At 38.5% G+C, this 21,510-nt stretch overlaps 1 long non-coding RNA gene across 1 annotated transcript; it reads right to left on the bottom strand.

Annotated features, from left to right (window-relative positions):
* Positions 1-1,095: 1,095 nt before the first annotated feature.
* On the bottom strand, positions 1,096-7,423 carry LOC113593063 (uncharacterized). The gene is made up of 3 exons (XR_003413929.2): positions 7,067-7,423; positions 4,298-4,364; positions 1,096-1,418 (listed from the first exon to the last, which is right to left on the bottom strand). It is a non-coding gene; the product is annotated as an uncharacterized LOC113593063 (long non-coding RNA).
* Positions 7,424-21,510: the final 14,087 nt, after the last annotated feature.

Raw genomic sequence — 21,510 nt, 5'->3', positions numbered from 1 at the left:
GGGCAGGGGCTTGTGTACTTTGAATCTCCCTTGGGCACCAAAGGAGGGATCACCTGGGTTTTCATATCAGCTTTCTCAGGTATGGGACAAAGCAAATGAGGGAGGTGTAAAATATACCATCAAAAATGCATTCTAGCTTGAAGGAGGTGCACACTGTTTGGGGTGCCCGGGTGCATCAGTCTGTTAAGTGACCAACTCTTGATTTCGGCTCAGGTTACAATCTCATGGTTCATGAGTTCAAGCCCTGCATAGGGCTCTGCACTGACAGGGAAGAGACTGCTTGGGATTCTCTCTCTCCCTCTCTCTTTACCCCTTGGGCACACATTCTCTCTCAAGATAAATAAGCATAAAGAAACATTTTTTAAAAATGCAGGCAGTTTCTCTGATATAGTAGAGTTTTATTTAACTAGGTACCCTATCTCTGCCCACCTGGAATTAAAGATACGTATATAAGTATTTCCTCTTGATTCATCTGTGTACTCCTCAATAGAATATTTCTTGTCTTATCAATTTATCTATACTCATAGTTCAACACATCTTGAACAGAGTAAATGTCCTTATGTGCGATTGTAATTAATTGTTCCCTTATCTAAATAATGTAACCTAATTAGCTAATACATTTAGATAAACATACCTATGCAGACTCAAAAAGGGTTTGTTGTTGTCAGATTAATATGATGCTGAGAATTTTGTGGACCTCTCTAGTGCTAATAATCATAACTGTATCTAAGTTTACTTGCATTTCTCCAAGATGAAGTCAAATCTTCCAAAATTGGAATTAGGGAGGCTACCAAAAGGAGGCACAACCACATTTCCTGAGTTATCACATTCCCCAAAGCAACCACAGGTTAAGAGACACACGATTTTACACAAGTGAGAAGTAATGCTTTGTGTAGAAAGAAAGTCTACCTCGATATTATATTATGAAGTAATCTGGGAAAGAATCCAAATGGAGCCTCACACCTCTGACTGTATAATGATTGTGCTTTTTCACAAGGTCGAATAAGACATATGGAATATAAACTTTGGTCTTTAGGAATGAATGCCAGAGTTTCTGAAATCTTTCCAAATGTAGAATGGAGTAGAACACTTCTGATTAGAAAACCTCTTGTTTAAAATATATTTGTTTTGCAATCTTGTTTATTTTTACAGGCGTGGATTATGGAATCATGCATTCTTTGATATCCTAAGTAAGGCAAAATGAATTTATGCACTCACCAAAGACCCAAAGTTTCCATCCTAGTAAAAATGTTTACATGGTTGCAACACCCCCTTCCCTGGCTGAATCATGCCAAGACTCTCTCCATGGATTTGATATGGAAAGACCTTTGTGTGTTCTGTCTCCCAGTTACTGCTGATCAATGGCATTTCTGTGTTCCAAGAACTATTAAGGATTTCTATGTTCAGGTATCTGTCACCTGGATCAAAATAGAGAAGAATATGGAAGCATTATTTCTTGATAGCCGCCTAGATCCCAGCAGTATCATGCAACAGATGATACTAAGATTTTTCAGTACATTTGAGGATCCAAGTAATACGTATAGATGAAGACAATGGTCAAGTTTCAGTGATCAGACACTGTTTGTAGTTTTGGTCAGTTTTTTAAAGTCAAAACAATAAATAATCCATAATGCTAACTGTTTTAAACAAGAGGCACCTAAACAAGTCAATAACATGGAAATGAGCTTTAAAACCATAGTTGGAACTTTCTGATCTGTTCTATTTACTATCTCCTAAATGGATGTTTTTCAATGCCTTAATTCTTCTAAGTGTATGTGCATGGGACTCTGGAGATGGAAGGACAGGTGTACAAGTTAGTTTATAAGTGATTTAGTAGAAACCATTGTATGAGGAATAAAAATAGGCTCTTTTGGTTTAGATTTTGACAAGCCCCTTTTGACAATTTTTAATTAGGTCTTCTCAAGAAGAAATAATTTGCAGATATGGGTTGGTTGCCTATTCAGAAATTGCGATCTATTTTAGTATACCACTGTAAAGGAGATATAATGATATATGATATATATAGAGATATAGACATAGATATATGATATATATATAGAGAGATATATGATGTATAGATATATGATATATGCTATTATTAAAGATAGGTTAAAAATAATATCTGGGATTATAGGGTAGGATAAAGTCCTTAGAGATCATTTAGGTTAACTCCCTAATTAAAAAAAAAAGAGCAAATTTGGGGATATAATGGTTAAAGCTATTGCCCAAGACCACACAACCATTTGGTAGATAAACTAAATTTTAAACACAAGGCTCCTGGTTTTAAGGGAGTGCTCTTTCCACAAGCCTAACATGGTAGCACTCCAAAGTTTAATTCATATTTCAAATTTGTTGTTTTTATACATGTGAACTGTTTATTTATTCTCTCTCCACTCTAAGCCACTCATCCACTTGTTGAAAGGCTATAAAACAAATCATTATCTAATGTAGTATGAAACACAGGGCAATTTGATCATGTCAGTATGTCCCATATATTTTACGTTCGAACTACTGAATAACAATTTTTAGCCTCTCAGAGAGTTTCTCTGTCCCCTGCGTCTGCTTCAGCTACTTATTCCTGCTGGCTTTGCTGGCATTCACACTAGATTCAGTTTTGCAAGGTATAGACATTATTGTCTGACATTTCCTCCATGTGGCTCTTCTGTTTCCCAGCTGCTGTAGGACCATCTCACCCACGCAGAGATTACTGCAAGGCAGGTCTGCTAGAGTCAGCTCAGCGTGCATGTCCCACACTCTTTGACCATACACCGAACTTGAGTTAGCTTCGATAGGATAGTGCCCTAGGTTTCTATAAATTCTTGCCCTCACCTCCCATCTCACAGGGAAAGGCTTTTTGCCTGTGACTGGCTTGATAAGGCTCTATAACTCTGGACTTCAATATCATCAAGCATTAAGAAGACTATTTGCCTAGACATATAAACTATGTCTTCAACCTAGCCTCTGAGAGCAGTATAAGAAATATCTTGGCCCTTATCTGTTGAATCCATTGTCTTACTTCTAAGTTGGTTCAGAATCCTGGTAGAGAAGATGGGTGCCTTTATTTGTGATTCCCTCAACAAAAACAAAATATCAACAGTGTTCTTAGGGTTTTACCTATATTTCCAGATGATAATAATCTATTTTTCCATCTTTCAAAGTGCAAACACACTGATAATATAACGCATCTCTCGTCCATAGCCTCACATTTTAAAAAACACTTGACTAATTTGATAGGAAAAGTAATATGCAGTGTGCTTGCCAATCTTACATTACTTGTCACTATTCTACCATGATTTGAATTCTAAGGACTTTTTCATAATACCGAGAATGTGCCAGCTATCTCTATCTGGTAAAAGGTCAAGCTACCCATTGTATACTTCAAGCAGATGTTCCCCAAATGGTAACCTGTACAAACTGGAACTCATACACACTTTTGCATTACCTGCATTCAGATTTCTTCCTTCCCAGTAGATACTTTTTAAATAATTCATAAATCATGTTTATAATCTTTTGTCAATTAATAATGCAATAACTACAGCACAGAAATATTGCCAGTAAGTGGTTTATTGGTGATGGATTACCGTAGGACAATTTGGCACATGTAAAATGCATAAACAAATCTTCTCAGGGCACCTGGGTGGCTCAGTCAATTAAGGATCGGACCCTTGATTTTGGCTCAGGTCATGATCTCACGGTTTGTGGGTTCCAGCCCCACATCAGGCTTTATGCTGACATCACGGAGCCTGCTTGGGATTCTCCTTCTCCCCACCCCCACCCTGCCCCTCCCTTACACACATACTCTCTTTAGTTCAAAAATAAATAAACCAAAAAATAAAAATAAAAAACAGAAATCTCAAACAAAAGAACAGTCAGAGGAATGTGGATGTAAAATCATATCTTTGGGGATTTTTAAAATCTAAGCTATAAAGAGCAGCAAAAAAGATAAGTTATAGCCATATTTCAATTGCTAAACCCCACAGATATGTTGATATCTTATATTTGATAGTTACAATACATTGAACATTTTCTCAGGATGAGTAAAACCAATTCCCATAATCTGAGAATTGTAAGAAAATTGCTCAATTTTAGAGGGAGAGATATGGAAATAACCACATAATAACCATAAAGCAATATTCAAGATCCAACGTTTCAAAGCTGGACTCACAGAAAGCATTACAACGGAACGTTTAGAGATTGTCAGATCTTACCCCCCATTTGAGCTTTTATCTCCCTATTTGGTCAAATGAGCCCTCAGCTAATCTGAGTTTTACATCTCCTATATAAAAACATGACTTACCCATTCATAATTCTGGCCAGTCTATTTCATATCTGATACGAAGGGAGTATACAGATATCAAGACAGGCTAGAGAGAGATATCATAGAAAATCTGTGACAATCCATAACAGACAGCTTACAAATGAGCTGCCGTTATTCCCCTTCCTGTATCCACACTCTATCACCAAGGGGCATCTGTTTCTTCCCCCTAAAACCCAGGTCACCTTTGTGACTCGCTTTGGCAAAAGAATGCAATGGAAGAGACAACGTGTCAGTTTTGAACCGTGGCTCTCAGGGAGTGGCATGCATCCGCTCTCTTTCTGCTCATTCTCTTGGACTCTTGTCCCCACCGCATGAAGTCCAGTAGAAAGTGCCAGAGGATGCAGTGTCACATGGAGCAGGAATGAGCCATTACCCCTGAGATGCCACAACAAAACTGGTAGCTGGTCACAGCTGCATGAGCGAGCCCTATGGACTAGACACACTGCCCAGCGAAGCCCAGTGCAAATTGCCAATCTGCAATTGCGAGCCAAATAAATACTTGTTTGGTTAAACCATGACTTTTAGGGGAGTTTGTTATGTAGCAGCAATTAGCAGATACCCATTCTTCTTTAGCACCAATAAAAAATCTTCCTGTTTGTGACATTAGTGACCAGTACTAGCATGGAAGGCTCTGTCCAACTGAACAATGCCCTTCAAAGATGTCAGCTCCTGCTCACGTTGAAATCTTACGTTAGCGCCACTCAGAACACAAACTATGTCACTCGCTGGTCACCAGCAAAGGTTGATCCGTTACAGTCAGATCATCTCAGTGGTAGAATTATAAAGGGTAGAGCCGAGAATAAGGAAACATCTCTTTGCACCCAAGGGTGAACATCAGTGACTTAGGACAACAGGATTTCTTTGAAATTAATCACCAGAACGCCATTGCCTATTGGCCAATACCAACACAGAAGATGAGATAAGGAGTATTCCTGTTACTCAAGCCAAGTGACCACTTAGAAAGTTTAATGTGTATTGCCAGGAAGATGAGAGACATAGCAAATGCCATTTGGCCCTTGCTTTGAGAAGTCCCTTCTGCCAGCAGCATAGAGAAGGCACGGGTTACATGGAGGAAAAACAGCCTGTATGAGATAAGACAGCAAAAACATTTGCAGTTGGGCCAGGTGTGGATCCTGTGGAAGGGGGGTATACAGAGTGGTCCTGAGGAGTTCACCCAAGAGGGCAGCCTCGAGGAGCAAGGTGTCCCCAACTATGGGAAGGGTAATAGAAGGTGAAGGATTGAGTTGTTAGTGTCTGAAAGCTGAGTTATGGCCTCGATTAAAAAAAAAAGAAAGACAAGAAAAAAGTAGGACTGAGGATATTGGATAGGCACTTCAAATAGCTCCCAATAAAATACAGCAGAAAGGAAGGAATTAGCCACGTATTTTAAATGTTTGGGCCAAATTAAAACTTTAAATGGTATAAGAGATTTTTCTCTTCCTAATTCTTCCCCTTCATTTCTTCCTGCTGAGAGGGAACCGCAAACAGCAATTAGGGATTGGAGAGGAAAAGAAGTGGAAAAGAGGAAAGCAGACCACAGTTCCTTCCCATTCCATGCTTTCTGGTGTAAGTCAAGCCTAAGCTTTAAAGAGTAAGGAACCTTTGAAATGGGGTGAGTAATGTAAGGCTTGATACTATGTAGAGAGGCACTGCCTTTAAATATATCGGAAAAAAATATACTATTTTTTATTACTTGAAATTAACCAGAAAACTTATTTTTTCCTCTAATTTCATCCAAGGTTAGAGAAAAGCAACTCTAGTAAATTGCTTTGGAAAGACATTGGTGGGAAAGCATAAAGTGATAGAGGACCAAGTCCAGCTCAAACAATAAATTTTACTTGTACATAAGTAGAGTTTAAGTTCTAATTCCTTTTAGAAGACCCATGTTTAGTAATGATAAGAAATTATCTTAAAGGAAACAATGATGTTACTCAACAACAACAACAACAACAACAACAAAAAAAAAACAATGAGCTATTAAATGTCTGAGAGTTGGCAATTAAAAAAATAAAATGATAGAAGTTTATTTCCAATTCCTAGCTAGTCAGTGTATCATTTTTTACCATGCAAATGAAGATATCTTGTAGGAAATCAATATTGTTATTTTTCCTTGACTGCAATATTTGTAGACAAAGAGTGTATCTCATTGGGGCCTCTTTCTTCTTGACATTATTTTACCCGTTGTATTGTCATCCACTTATTCAATAAGCAGGTATCCATTGTCCATCTAGTTTGCAAAACCATGGGACTAGTGCAGGAGATAAAAGGAGAAATCCACAGTCCCATTTCTCACTAAAAATTCACTAAGTGGTAAGGAAGATAAAACAGACAGATGCATCCATATAATTAATTGAAATAAGTAGCTGGCACTTGGAAACGCAGTGGAGGCTGCCTGCCTAAGCCAAGATGGATTGGGAGAAGACCTTTCTGAGCTAAATTGTTAAGAATGAACAGAAAGGTTCTAGGCAGAGAACCAGGAGAAGGGGGTCCTAAGAGAGAAGAATACTGGGAGTAAAGACAGAAAGACAGAGAACCATCATGGTGCATTCAAGGATGTCACATGTCTCCTCTGGCTTGTAAGAAGAGCGTTTGGGTCCAAGATAGAAGGGATCAGAATAAAGAGGTAAGAACCAAATCTTGAATAGCCTTATTCCAAAGGCAGTGAGGAGCCCAGCAGTGGCAAGACTAACTTCCGTGTTTACATCCTCCTAAGTAAATGTTCTATTCAATCTCAAAGGCATCCCTTACCCAGCAGCCTCATGGCCTTATGCTGTGTGCGTGCCCTGAGGGGCACGTCGTTTCTGTAAGTCGCCCCTCTTCCTGAAGGTGTGGGCTGCCACGTTGTCCTTATTATCTAGTTCTTGCAAACAAGGTCAATAATTTTGTGGAAGAGAGCTAAAGGAAGTAGCTCTCTAAGATCGACAATCATCTTCTTTTTTCCAGTTCCCTCTGCTCTTTTATAACTGCTCTGGGGACATGTTTTCAAGAGAGAAAAAGAGTCATAGCAAGAAAGGAGAGAGAGGAGAATGCAGTAGCTTCCCTCTCTTAACCACAGTTGTGTTCTCCATGGTTTCATTTATTCACAGTCAACCACAGTCCAGAAGCAGATGCTCTACCTTCTGAAGGTCAGTAGTAGCCCAACACGACATCACAATGCCTACCTCATTTGCCTCACTGTATCTCATCACACAGGCATTTCGTGAGCTCACATCAGCACAAGAAGCAGGGTGAATGCAGGGCAATCAGATGTTCTGAGAGGGAGAAAGAGGCCACAGGTACGTACCTTTTATTACATCATGTTGTCATAATTTTGTTCTATTTTATTATCAGCTACGGTTAATCTCCTAGTACTTAATTTATAAATTAAACTTAATCACACGTATGCCTAGGCGGGAGAAATAACAGTATACAGAGGGTTTGGTATTGTCTACAGCAGCAGCCATCACTGGAGGTCCTGGCATGTATCCTCCACAGGTAAGGGGAACTGCTGTAATTGAAGAGATGATAAAAGAGACACCAAACAAAGGCAACCTAAGATTAACATAAAAGGGAGCCACAGGTCATGATCTCATGGTTCATGAGATCAAGCCCCGTGTCTGGCTCTGTGTTGACATTGTGGAGCCTGCTGAGGATTCTCTCTCTCCCTCTCTCTGTCCTGTGCCCACTCGTGATCTCACGCACTCTCTCTCTCTCTCAAAACAAATAAACATTAAATATATATATATATATATACATATATATATATATATGTATATATATATATAAGGGAGCTAGAACTGAGAAAAGAGAAGAAAAAGAAAGTGAGAAAAGCAAGAAGTGAAGGAGAGTAATTGAGATTTGGCAGGGAATCAGTATAATATTTGTGACCAGGTGGCTGGCAGAAAGAAATGAATAAAGAAAGCCAGCAAAAGAAAGATTCATAAAGGAATATAAATATAGTGGTAGTAAAGAACATTTTATTACAATACATTATTAATTTACACTGCATTATTTAATACTTGGCCAATAGCACATATAGCACTTAGGTCATGTTTCTGTGGATGTTATAGCTACAACATAACAAGGAAATTGGAGAATTTATACTTTTCCTTGTATCTACAAAGGTCAGATGAACACTGGAGTGAATAAAGAGTGTTTGCCAGTGCACAAGTGGTCAGTGCTGATATGGAAAACTCCTGTTTCCTGACACCTTCTTTATAGTTACACACATGAGCGTCTCAGCAAATGTTTGTGACTGGGAGTGAAGAGAAGGATGGGAAGCCACAAAGTAAATCAACGGTAAATATGTAAATAGAACTCTAGACTCATGACTTCCATTTTTAATCATGGCTACACAAAGTTGTTCTCACATGGAAAAAAAAGCAGGAAATCACTTGAGGGAGACTGAATCCTACTTCCTCAGGATTCACCACTTTAATCCACAGTTTCTCAACTGTGGCACTGTAGACACTCAGGGCCAGATAATTCTTTGTTTGCAGAGAGGTTCTGTGCCTTGTCGGATATTAACTGCATCTCTGAGCTCTACCTACCAGATACCAACAGCCTTACAACTAAAAATGTCTCCAGCTATTGCCAAATGTCTGGGGTTAAAATCACCCCTTACTAAAAACCACTGGTCTAAAGGGAACGACAGTAGATCAGGCCCCAGGAGACAACAGATCTAGTCCCATAACTCAGGGTGTGACTTGAAAGCCATTTTTCTTTCACGCCCCTTCCTCATCTGTCTAGTGACAAACATTCTCTCACTGGCCAAGGTCTACTCAGGCTCCCTGAATTCTTTTGCAACTAGTCCCGACGTTTGGACTCTGCATAGCCCAATTTCAGCAAGAATCCTGATGAGTCAGTTAAGCCAGAACTCACACCCTCAACATCTGATCACCCTCAATATCTAATAGGGATCCTCACCATCACCATCCTCTAGGTGATGTCTGATGACCCAGGCCTATCTTCAGCAAGAATCCTGTTAGATGGCTCGCACCAGAATCCTGCCCTACCCTTGAAGTTTCCTCTTATTAATTTTCTATTCACTGACCCTCACCTTGCCCCTTGACTATGAACTCCCTCTTGCACATGATGCAAACTCACTGCAAAATTCCATCACAGCTGTCCTTATACCTACCATGATGGTCCCCTACCTTGAACAGTCTTCTAAACGGTGCTTTAACGGGTGCCGTTGAATAATTTTTCTTTGACACTCGTTCCTTTTTGTAAGTTTATTTATTTACTTTTGAGAAAGAGAGAGAGAGAGAGAGAGAGAGAGAGCACAAGCAAGAGAGGGGCAGAGAGAGAGAGAGAGAGAGAGAGAGAATCCCAAGCAGGCTCCACCCAGTCAGTGCAGAGCATGACATGGGGCTTGATTCCATGAGCCATGAGAATGAACCTGAGCTGAAAACAAGCATGTGATGCTTAAACATGAGCCACCCAAGCCTCCCCAACACCAGTTCCTTTTTATGTGACTAGGATGCATTCGATGTGAATCTTAATTAACGAAGAAGTGAAGATAAGAAGCGTGTCAAAACCCCTCAAGTTTGGAAAGATGCTGGTCTCTAACAGTCTTTGATGCAGAGAGTTTGGTGAAAACCAGAATCATGGGTAGGAATAAAAGTGACAGCTGGGGGTCATTGCCAAGAGCAAAGAGCAGGTGAGTATGGAAAATGAAGGATGAGGAGCAAGATTGATGGCAATGGGGCCAGGATGGAGTGGAATCGGATTCAAGGAGGGAAGAGGAGAGAGTGTGTGTATAAGGTCAGGGCACCACACATGTGGCCAGAGTCTCATACCAGGTCTCATGCCTGCGCTGAAGGGCAGCATGGCGGCAGGACAGCGGGACGCATTCCAGAATGTTCGCCCCAGTGTCTTAGAAGTCAGACTTGCATTTCATGGTTCACTGCAAAAATTACGTGTTAAACTTAAGGCACTGGCCTGGGCACTTGAGTATCTCAGGCCATTTATTTGGTAACCTCCACATCTGCTTCCCTTATTTGCAAACACTGAGAGAATACCTTTTGAATACTCTGAAGTATCTGAAACGAGCTCCGACAGATCTTGAACCATGGTAGGTCTTTACTAAGGTCTATATTACCTCCTTTCTTTCCCCTTGCTTGGGAAACACAAATGTAAATAAAGCAGAAATCTGTACTTTCTTCTAGTAAAAAATGGGGTGGCAGTTGTTGTGGAAAGACCGTGCATACATATTCTCTTTCTGCCTTCACACACTTGTGTGAAGTATTATTACCCTGTGTTAATGGACAAGAAAAGTGAGATTCAGAGGGAGAAAATAAGTTATCTAATATCTATGTGAATAGTTGCCTGAACTGAAAGCCACAACTGGGCAGGTGACACCAGCATCCACACTGTTTCACCCACGGCACATCTCTACTCTTAACATCTATCGGGGTAGAATCAATCTGGTGGATGTTACTAGTTAAGATAGACACACTGTAAAAATAAAAGATGCTATTATTACTTCAAAGTCAGGAAGAGGAAAACACACCTGACGGTTGGGAACAGAGTTGGCCTTCCAAATATATCATATCTCAGAATTTTAGCGGAAGATTTGCTATTCTGTGAGCTGTGGGAGTAGCCAAATGATTCTGAAAACATGAAATGAAACAGGTATCAAATATTTGGAAAGCCTCCAAACTTGGCAAAGGGATTGGCATGCATTTTTAAATTCAGATTTTCATTCCAACTTTGCTAACTGAAGTATGTGGACAAGATTGCAATGGGTGAAAATACCTACAGTACTGATTCTTCTCTTATTTAAAATGCAGAGAATAATTTTTGAATCCATAATACTTTCACAAAAATCCAAGGCAACCATTCTGTCTGATAGACAAAGCAATTACTTATTTCTTATGGATGAGAGAAATGCACTTGCATGAACAGGACAAGCTACCCTAGCAGGTGGTGAGAAGCAAAAAGAAATCTTTCTTCATCACAGTTACTATAATATAACATGTTCTGAAAACTTCTTTTCACTTTACCTAGAGCAACCAATAATAATAATAAATAAAAATGGAAAAGATAATCAGTGAGTCCTTCTTGTATGGAAATATTTGAAGAAGCTCATATATCATAAACCAAATGTTTGGTCTTTTCTTCCATTGTCTTCCTTGGGAAAGAGGGAAAGTTGAATGAATCTGCAGTTACTTAAAATCATTCTACTTCAAATTGCCATATCTTAGTCTTTGACATTTTATCAGTGCCATGCATTGGAGAAAAATGGTCCTTAATAGGCTAATATTCAAAATAAGAAGGCACAACCTTGTCATTATTACTAGCACAATGGAAAAGCTCACTGGAATCAGCCATCCAAGCTATGGAGGAGCTTGAAGTTAATTACATCACCTTAGACAATAAGTTGGTCTTTGTGGTTCCAGTTATCTCCGCACACAGTTGGCTCTATTTTTTTGTTGTTGTGTAATGTCCCATTAATCACAGTTACATTTGTTCCCTGCCGTGTGATTCATCATCCTCTCCTCCTGAAAGGACTTCCTTTCTCCAGGACTCAAGATAAACCACTAATTTAAAGTGGCAGTGGCCAACCTTGCCCATCACAACGGCGTGGTTTGAATGAGGAGGGTCAACGGCAACATGCACACACTCTAGAAGCTTCAGTCGATTCAAATTATCCCCAGTGATTGGGTTCAGGCACTGGGACAGAGATCAGGTGTGACAATTACAGGATGAACTCTCGAAATGGAACTGAAGGTGCATTTGCCTCTGGAACTTTTCCAAGCACCATTTATTTGAAAAAGATGACAAAGTGAAGTATGTGGAGAGGGAATAAAGTGTAGAGGGGAAAAACACTGGGCTCAGTACCAGGAAATGTGCTCTAACTTTTGCTTTAAAAGAAAGTATCTGTGTGAACTTGAGCAGGTCATTTCATTACTCTGGGTTCCATTTTCTTAACAAAACTAAAGAAAAAAAGAACTTGAACAGGTGACATGTCTGATTTGACATAAGGAGACTTTCTTTTGAGAACAATCTCGATGAAGTTATCATAGAACACATTTTGAAACGTTTTTAAAAATTACACATTATTACTTGGGGGATAAATAGATTTCTGCTGTGAATTATAGCTCTTTCCCTTTCTGGAGACCAGAATTCAGCATTCAGCAAGCTGGATCCCACAGGAGGACGGAGTCGCTCTCTGCAAATCAGGGCTTATTTTATTTTCTTCTGCTACTAATCCTAACTTTGCCAAACAACTGCACATCCCTGTTAGCTCTCTGGTTAATTATTTTATGCAATTTAGCAGCCTAAGGGAGAAACTGCTTGTCTGTTTCCCTCCAAGGCATTTCTTGAGTTTGGGTAAAGAGGACCCATTGCATAACACAAGTCACTAACACCAAAAGGAAATTTCCAGACTCTTGGACTGCTGGTGGAAATTTTGTCATTGCAAGCGAATTCTTACCTTAACAAATTAATAGTGTCATATAGATACGGTAAGTGGATAATCATTTTTACCACGTCAATTCTTTCTCTTGAGTTGAGGCATTGCAGAAATGCCCCTCTGATTCTGTCCCCTGTACTCGGCTAATTCACTCATTTGTTATAGTACAGGCCTTCATTTTCACTATGTTTTCTTTCTAACGTAGGGAACTTCTTACAGACAGAGTCTGGATATTACACTTTCAAAAATTCAGCGCTAGCATAATTCCTAGACAGGGCATTTAATAAACGTTCCAGGCGACAATGGTGTACTGGCCAGGGCAGTGTTGATGGAGGAGTATGTATTTTCCACCCCTGCAGCCCCTCCCTCAGGTCTTAGGACAGTCTCCTCATTGTCACTTCTTTGACTTCGGGGAAATAATAATAGCTACAATTATAAGTTGTCTAAGTTGTGCTCTGGGCCGCACAGGCCTCATTTATAACTTCATAACATTTGTGAGAAGCGGCTGCTTCCACATCCCTTTTGTATGTGAGAAGACTCAGGCTTGGAGAAGCTAAGCCATGGGCACAAAGCCATGTACCTGCTAGACACCTGGGTGATCCGTCCCCCCCGTCTACACACATTCCATAACTTAGTGCTTGCTAAAGCATATTAACCTGTAGACTTATGATTACCTGGAATTGTGGACTCAGTCTATGTGGGGCTCCGAGGAAATCATTTGCCACGGCTCTTTCTTATAGACAATGTGTCAGGTACCATAAGTTTTAAATTAAGAACTGATTAAGATGAAGGGAGCATGGGGAATATTGGGACCAAACAAGAATGGGCTGTATGCAGCATTTAAAAACCAGTCTGGACCTTCATAAAGGTGAGTGCTTCTCAACCAGGGGCAATTTTGTGCCTCACAAGACATTTGGCAATGTCTGGGGGCATTTTTTAAGTTTAATAACATAAAATGGGGGGGGGGAATGAATGCTATTGGCATCTCATGCATAAAGGCAAGGATGCTGTTAAATAACCTATAATGCACAAGACAATCAATTATCTGGCCCAAAATGCCAACTTGTGCTAAAGTTGGAAAAACCTGTTACAGTCAGATAATAATGAATTATAAAATGTAATTGGAGAAAATTGGGCACACATTAAGAATAACAACCAAGGCCGTTTACTTAGAGAAAAATAGAAACAAATATGCAGAATTCTTTTTGGAAAAAAAAGAGTATAATTAATTTTCTTATAAGATGTAGGCATAAAAAAGAAAGAGGGAAAAAATATAGCTCGTTCTAGGATAGAGAAACTTAACACAGGAGCCCCCTCATATCTGTGGCTCTGCTTTCCACGGTTTCAGTGACTCGTGGTCAACTGCCCTCCAGAAACAGATGATGATCCTCCTGAATAATGTCAGAAGGTCAGTAGAATCCTAACACTATATCACAGTTCCTGCATCATTCACCTCAATTCATCTCATAACATAGGCATTTTATCATTTCACATTATCACAAGAATAAAGGTGAGAGAGAGAGAGAGTGCATTCATAAGACTTTTATTACAATATATTGTTAGAATCATTCTACTTGATAATTAATTATTGTTAACTTCTTACAATTTCTAATTTATAAATTAAAACTCAACATACATATGAATGTACAGGAAAACAACACAGTATATATAGGCATGGTACTACCCTTGGTTTCAGGCATCCAATGGGGGTCTTGGAAAGTATCTTCTGTGGATAAGAGGGGACTATTGTAATGTCAATATGCCAATTCTTTATAAATCAATTTCCCCAACCAGGAAGATCCCATAAAATTGTTCTCAGAAATAGTGAAAAAGCCTAGGGCAGAAGTATGTGTGGTAACATGTTATCATGTTAGGGGCACAACTTGTGGGATCTTGCAGAACATTGTAAAAACTTTAGCTTTTCTCTTAGTGAGAAAAGCCAGCACTGGAAGATTTCAACAGGTGTGATTATTTTAAAATCATAGTCATGCAACTGTGTGGAAATTGTGTGTGTATGTTGAGAGATGGTGGTATTTGTTCTTAGATGACGACAATGAGGGTTACGGACATGGGTCTGTGAAGAGAAGTCTGAGGTTAAAGCTATAACAATATTTACTTTGTGATTGGTTCTCTGTAAACATGGGAAGAGAAATTATTCAGGAATGATTTTAAGTTTTGGGCCCACACACCTGCTACAGTTTTGACTCATCATTTAGTGACATGGGGATAACTTAGACAAGAGCAGATTTGAGTGCAGGTGGAAAACAAACATTAGGTTTGGGGGATGTTAAGTTTGAGGTGTATATTAGGCAGTGGACAGATGCCACAGACAGACAAATGGGTGTGAAGTTCATGGGAGAAAGTAGGACTTGTGATCTACATTTGGAATCGTCAAGGTTAAGACAGCACATAAAATTGTGCAGTCGAGGGGCACCTGGGTGTCTCAGTTGAGCATCCAATTCTTGATTTCAGCACAGGTCATGTTCCCAGAGTCGTGGGATCAAGCCCTGTGTGGAGCTCCACGCTGAGCATGGACCCTGCTTGGGATTATCTCTCTCTATCTAAAAACAAAAAAAAAAATCAAACATTAAAAAGAGTTAAATCATATGTATGTGTATACATATATGTATACAAAATATACCATAAAATAATAAATATTTCCGCTTGCCTGTATTAGCAAAATTAAAAGTAAAGAAAAAAAGAAACAATCTATAACCTGCAAAAGAGGAAATATTGAACATATTATATTATACCAAGCTAATGATAACTGTTAAATAATATTTTTCAAGAATATTAAGTAATATAAAAAAATAAATAAATAAAAGAATATTAAGTAATATATACAAATGCAAACAATGTGGTAGTGGGGAGCAAAATAATGTATATAATGTGATATAATTTTTAAATAAACTATAAATGCATATATATATATACATTTGTATATATATGTATTTGTATATATATACACTTGTATATATATATTTGTATATATATATACAAATTTAAATTAAAATATACATATAATGTCTAGTTACAAAGAGAGGGAAAATTGAGATAAAAATAAGGAAAATTTAACAGTGAATATTATGGCTATCAGTATCTTAAATTTTTCATATTTACATTTCTGGTATCTTACACATGTTGATGATCTGAATAAAATTGTATAAGCATTTTAATGTAACCATATTATAAGAATACAATAATATATACTCATACAAAATGAGTATTTTTGTTTTACTTATTGTTACTTATTGTTTTATTTTAAGTGTACAAAGATATTCATGCCATCAGCCTTAGATAATTCAAACTGTGTTCCACTTAATGCCCCATCTTTGAATAATCTCCTTATATTTCTAGTGTGGCAGTCTGCCTACTGCCACCAGAGTTATAAAAGTTTCATGCATCTTACACATTTTATGAAGAAATATTTCCTTAAGGGAGTTATTGTCCACACTTTGAGAAATGCCTTTGAATGATAAAGTCACCCTTAGGGAATAAATACATAATGAAAGAGTAGAAATTGGTTTTGTATGCTGGCCACCAATACTTGGCTACATCAACTACTCAAGTCCCTCCACTTTGTATTGCTATAAAATCGTTTCAGTGAGAGACAGTGGTCATTTTCCCATCCTTCCTTCCAAAAATAATTATTGTATTACTGATATGTGACAAGCGCCACTGGTTGTGGGTAATAAAATGGAATAAGATTTACTTCCTGCCTGCAGAAGAGAGACAAGCATACAGACAATGACAACAGAGCGTGGCAAGTGCTAGAATACAGGTATATACAAGATGCTTGGTACGAAAGCACAGGTGCCTAAACAGGTTTGGGATGGAGGTGAGGGAGATCAAGAACACTTCTCTGGGGATGTGATACTGTAGCAGAAGCACGAAAGGCTGGTAGGAATTAGACAAATATTATAATGAAGAGAATGTGCAGAGACAAGAGTAGGGAGAAGAGCTCAGATGACAGACAGCATGCCCATATTATGCCTAAAAGATGGAAAGGAAAATGCGTATCATAGCGACACAGCAGGGCAAGATGGTGGAAGCTGTCCACCCCACATTCAGACAATAAAGTTGTGAACTGTGAACAACGTTAGCACAAAGAATTGCTGCAGCTATCACTGAGTTTTAATAGCCTGTATGTGAGATTCAAGTTGGTACGTTAACACTTATCCTTGAGTTAACATTATATTCCTCATAGAAGTTAATTTGGATAACACCAGTTGGTACCATCAGCCCCTTGCCATGCGTACTTAGGGAAATGTATTCTATTTGAGAGTAAATACAAAAGCTCACAAGGGTGCAGAAGAGTTCAAGCTCACCTGGGAGACTTCGGGCCTCCAAGGTCTTTGGTACTTCATAATTCTGCACAAAAAGGTATATTCAAAATAAACAACAACAGCACATGGATTATAAAATTCCAGAAACTCCACTTGGCTCATTTCAATCCTATCATTCCATGCAAACATTTGGGATATTTGTTTGTATTGGAAACAGCGAAACACAACGTGTAATGTTTTTATGTGGTAAATCCAGTTTAGTTCATGCAGAAAATTATTTTGCAGAATGTGAATGAAAACTATCTCTTCCACTGGAGTGTATTATTTTAAAGTTGGTAAGAATTTTTTTTATTAAGTGAAAAAAAAGTAAATAATGATTTTTAATGATCATTACCTATACCTGGAAAAAAATAATTGCAAAGAGGATATACGATGCTGAAAATGATCTCTGGATGATGTCAGTGGAAATGGCAGATTTCCAAAATTCACTCCTTCATTAAGGTAACACAAAACTGGCATAAATTGTCATAATCAAATTTTTCAGGACTCTGGAAAGTAACCAAAAGCTTTCCGGAATATCAGATTGTTTATTCAAGAGAAAGGGCTCATTCTTTTTAGGAACTGTGAGACTCATGGTGTCCTAACTTGCCCTTGTCCTATTTTCTGTTGCCCAGTTCTATGATGACCTTAAAAATCAACAGCTTGCTATCGTGGTAGTGGAACTGGGTTGGAATTTCTTCAACCTCCTTCTCGAAGTATTGACATTTGACTAGTCTACTGTTTCCTTAGAAGACCCCACATGAACTGCCTTCATTTGACCGCACTCAGAGCTTACTCAGTGTGAAAAAGTCTTTTCCCTGAGGACTGTCAGAAACATACACAGGAAATTGTGTAACTTCCTAAGGAAGTGTTCCTACATTTAACTTCACAGTTTCCTAGGGCAGTGGGTAACAGTTGAGGCAAACAAAAAACTAATGAAAAAGCTTTAAAAGGAAAGACTGGTGAAATAGGCAGGGGGCCTTGAAAAGCTTTGACATATTCCTGGAAATGACATGTGTAGGGCTGTGTTCATGTTCGGAAATTTCCACATGTTCTTCTGGAAAGATTCCAACTCCCGTCTTACCTACATTTGAGGCTCTGCAGAAGTAAGGAAGTGATTTATAAGGCAAAAGTGTCAAGGGTCTAACTGAATATTTAAGGTATGCACAAACATGCATACAGAGCTTCTTGACAAAGTCTGGGATACTCACTGGTTACAGGCCTTTAAGGATATCTCTGTACAATAACTAGCTGACTACTAAGTTAATAGAAGAGAAATGTCAGTGGTCATACATGACAAAGAAAGCAGACTTTAAAGAATTGGCTCAGAAAAATCATTAAACAAACAAAGAGCAAACAACAGCAACAACACATCATGGCGAGAGGAGGGTCTGATTTGCAGAATTGCCATCTTATATTATTTTAAACGTCTGTTTTATTTTTTGACAAAAATTTATGAGCTATGAAAGAAACAACAGAGCATAGCCTATCCACAAGAAAAAAAAATCAATTAGTGGAAATGGTACCTGAGGAAGTCCAGGCATTGGACTCACTAGACAGACATGACATAGGGCAACCTTGTCTAAAGAACTAGTTAAGGGTGCTTGGGAGGCTCAATCAGTTGAGAGTCCCACCTTGATTTCAGCTCATGTCATGATCCCAGAATCATGGGATCAAGTCCCGCATTGGGGTCCACACTGGGTGTGGAGTCTACTTAAGATTCTCTCTCTCTCTCTCTCTCTCTCTCTCTCTCTCTCTCTCTCTCTCCCTCTTGCTCTTCTCCTCTGCCCCTCTCCCTCTCAAAAAAAATAAATAAATTACTAGAAGAAAGTATTAGAATGATGTTTTAACCAAATAAAAAATCACTAAAAAAATAGGAATTAGAAAACAAAAAGAACTAAACAGAAATTCTGGAGTTGAAAATACAGTAACTGAAATGAAAGAATCACCAGAGGGGCTCCACAACATATTGCAGCAAGTGAAAGAAAGGACCCACAACCATGAAGATGTTATATGGAGATTATCCAGTCTGAAGAACAGAAAGAAAAAAAAAGGATGAAGAAAAATATAGAGACACAGAAACATGTGGGACATTATCAAGCACACCACATTCATAGAAAGGAGTTTCCAGAGTCTCATAGGAAATGAAAAGGAGAAAGAAAATGAAGGGAAGGTGTGAAGAAATAAAGTCCACTTTTTAAACTGGATGAAAAACTCTTACCTACACACCCACAGTGGTCAATGAAATTCAACTCAGAAATCCACACTTAGACACATTATGTCTAATCAAAGGCAGAGAAAATTTTGAAAACAAGAGAAAAGCACTTATCATGTACAAGTGTTCCTCAGTAAGATTAACACGTGATTTTTTTGACAACAACAAAAATATGCAGGGCAGAAGGCAATGTAATGCCATCCAAAGTGTTGAAAAGAATACATGGAATGTTCTCCCAAATAGACCATATATTAGCCATGAAAAAAAAATCAATAACTGTTAGAGGATTAAATTCCCACAAAGTATATTCTCCTACTAAAATTGTATGGAATTAGAAATATACAACAGATGGAAATTTAGGACATTCACCAATATGTGTAAATGAAACAATGCACTCCTACATAACCAATGGGTCAAAAGAGAAATGACAAAGGAACTTAGAAAATACATTGAGATGCATGAAGAAGGAAACACAACATATAAAAACTCATAGGCTATAAAAATATTAAAAATAAAACTCATGGACCATAATGAAAACAGGGCTTAAATGGAAATTTATAGGTCCTTATGCCTATATTAAAAATGATAAAAAATAATACCTGGATTGGTTTGCTAGTGCTTCCATGAGAACATGCCTGGGTGACTCAAACAACAAAAATTTATTTCTCAACAACTCTGGAAGTTAGAACTTCAAGTTCAAGGTGTTCACATGGTTGTTTCCTTCTGAGGCTTCTCGCCTTGCTGGTAGATGGCCACCTTCTCCCTGTGTCTTCAAGTTGTCTTCTTCATGGGCATGCTCGTGTCCAAATTCATCCTTCTTATAAGGACATCAGTCATACTACATCAGGGCCCACACTGATGACTTCATCTTAACTTAATTACCTCTCTAAAGATCTCTCCAAATACAGTCACATCTGAGGCAGGCAGTGATAGGATTTAACATAGAAATGTCTGGCCCATGAAATCACCCAAATCAATAGCCTAACCTTTCATTTTAAGAAACTAGAAAATAAGAAAGAACTAAGCTCAAAGCAAACAAAAAGAAGGAGAAAACCATTAGAATGGAAACACAATAGAGAATCGAAAAATAGTAGAGAGAAATCAACAAAACCCAATTTATTCCTTGAGAAGGTTAAAAACCCAATTTGTTCCTTGAAAAGATTAAAAATTTGGCAAGCTAGTTACACTGACTAAGGGGGAAACAACAACAACAACAACGACAACGACAACAACAACAACAAGAGATTACTAAAATCAGGCATACAAGATGATCCCCTGTTAGGACCCTCACAGAAAGAGGCAGGATTATAAAGTTTTATGAAAAGCAGTTATGTGAGACTTGTTTGGCCATTGTATAGCTGCATGAAGCGAACCTCAGACCTGGAATAACTCTGTACATGGACACAGGAACCCTCACATCTATGTTGTGCTCATTGCCACGTTCGAGCCTATCATTCCCTGTTCTGGACTTGATGTATACTGCTCTGCTCTAGTCAATGTCTATGTATCATATGGCACCTGGCCAACCCCACTGAGGCATCTATTCTCGGGGGGAAGGAAAGGGTTTCTTTGCCTGCAGCACAAAAGGGGTTCTTTCAGTGCTATCTCCCTGCATAGAGGCAAGATGGGACCCATTGGCCAGGAGGATCAATTTTTGTTATTTTCACTGATCTTTCTCTGTCCCCTCTATGTGTTCCATCAAGTGCCTGTGTGAGTCACGTCTGTCTTGGTGACCCTGACACCCGCAAGCCATGCACTGGGTTATTATCCTGGGGCTGATGTTCTTTATGGAAGACAACAGGCAACCCTTGCTCAACACGTATAATTCTATACACATTTGAATGTCAACAAATTAGCACTGAAGTAAAACACACATATTCCCAGAAAAGCACCAACTACCAAAACTGACTCCAGAATAAACAGAAAATAAAAATACACTATAACAAGCAAAAAAGAGTCAGCTATTAATCAAAATCTTTCTACAAAAAAAAAAAAAAAAAAAGCCCAGGATCAGATAGTTTCACTGGTAAAAATCCACCTAACGTTTAAAGAAGAATTAACATCCATCATTCACTACCTCCTCCAAAATATAGAAGAGAAGGTAAAACTTTCCAACTTCTTCTGTGATACCGAAATATATAAACGTATCACATAAGGGAAAACTACAGACCAATAACCCTTATAAATACAGACGCAAATATTTTCAAAAATTTAGGAGGAAACCAAACAGAGCAACATATGTAAAGGAGTATAC

The sequence above is a fragment of the Acinonyx jubatus genome, chromosome B1 (assembly GCF_027475565.1).
Source record: "Acinonyx jubatus isolate Ajub_Pintada_27869175 chromosome B1, VMU_Ajub_asm_v1.0, whole genome shotgun sequence".
Classification (NCBI taxonomy): domain Eukaryota; kingdom Metazoa; phylum Chordata; class Mammalia; order Carnivora; family Felidae; genus Acinonyx; species Acinonyx jubatus.
This window is presented reverse-complemented; position numbering and strand designations above follow the sequence as displayed.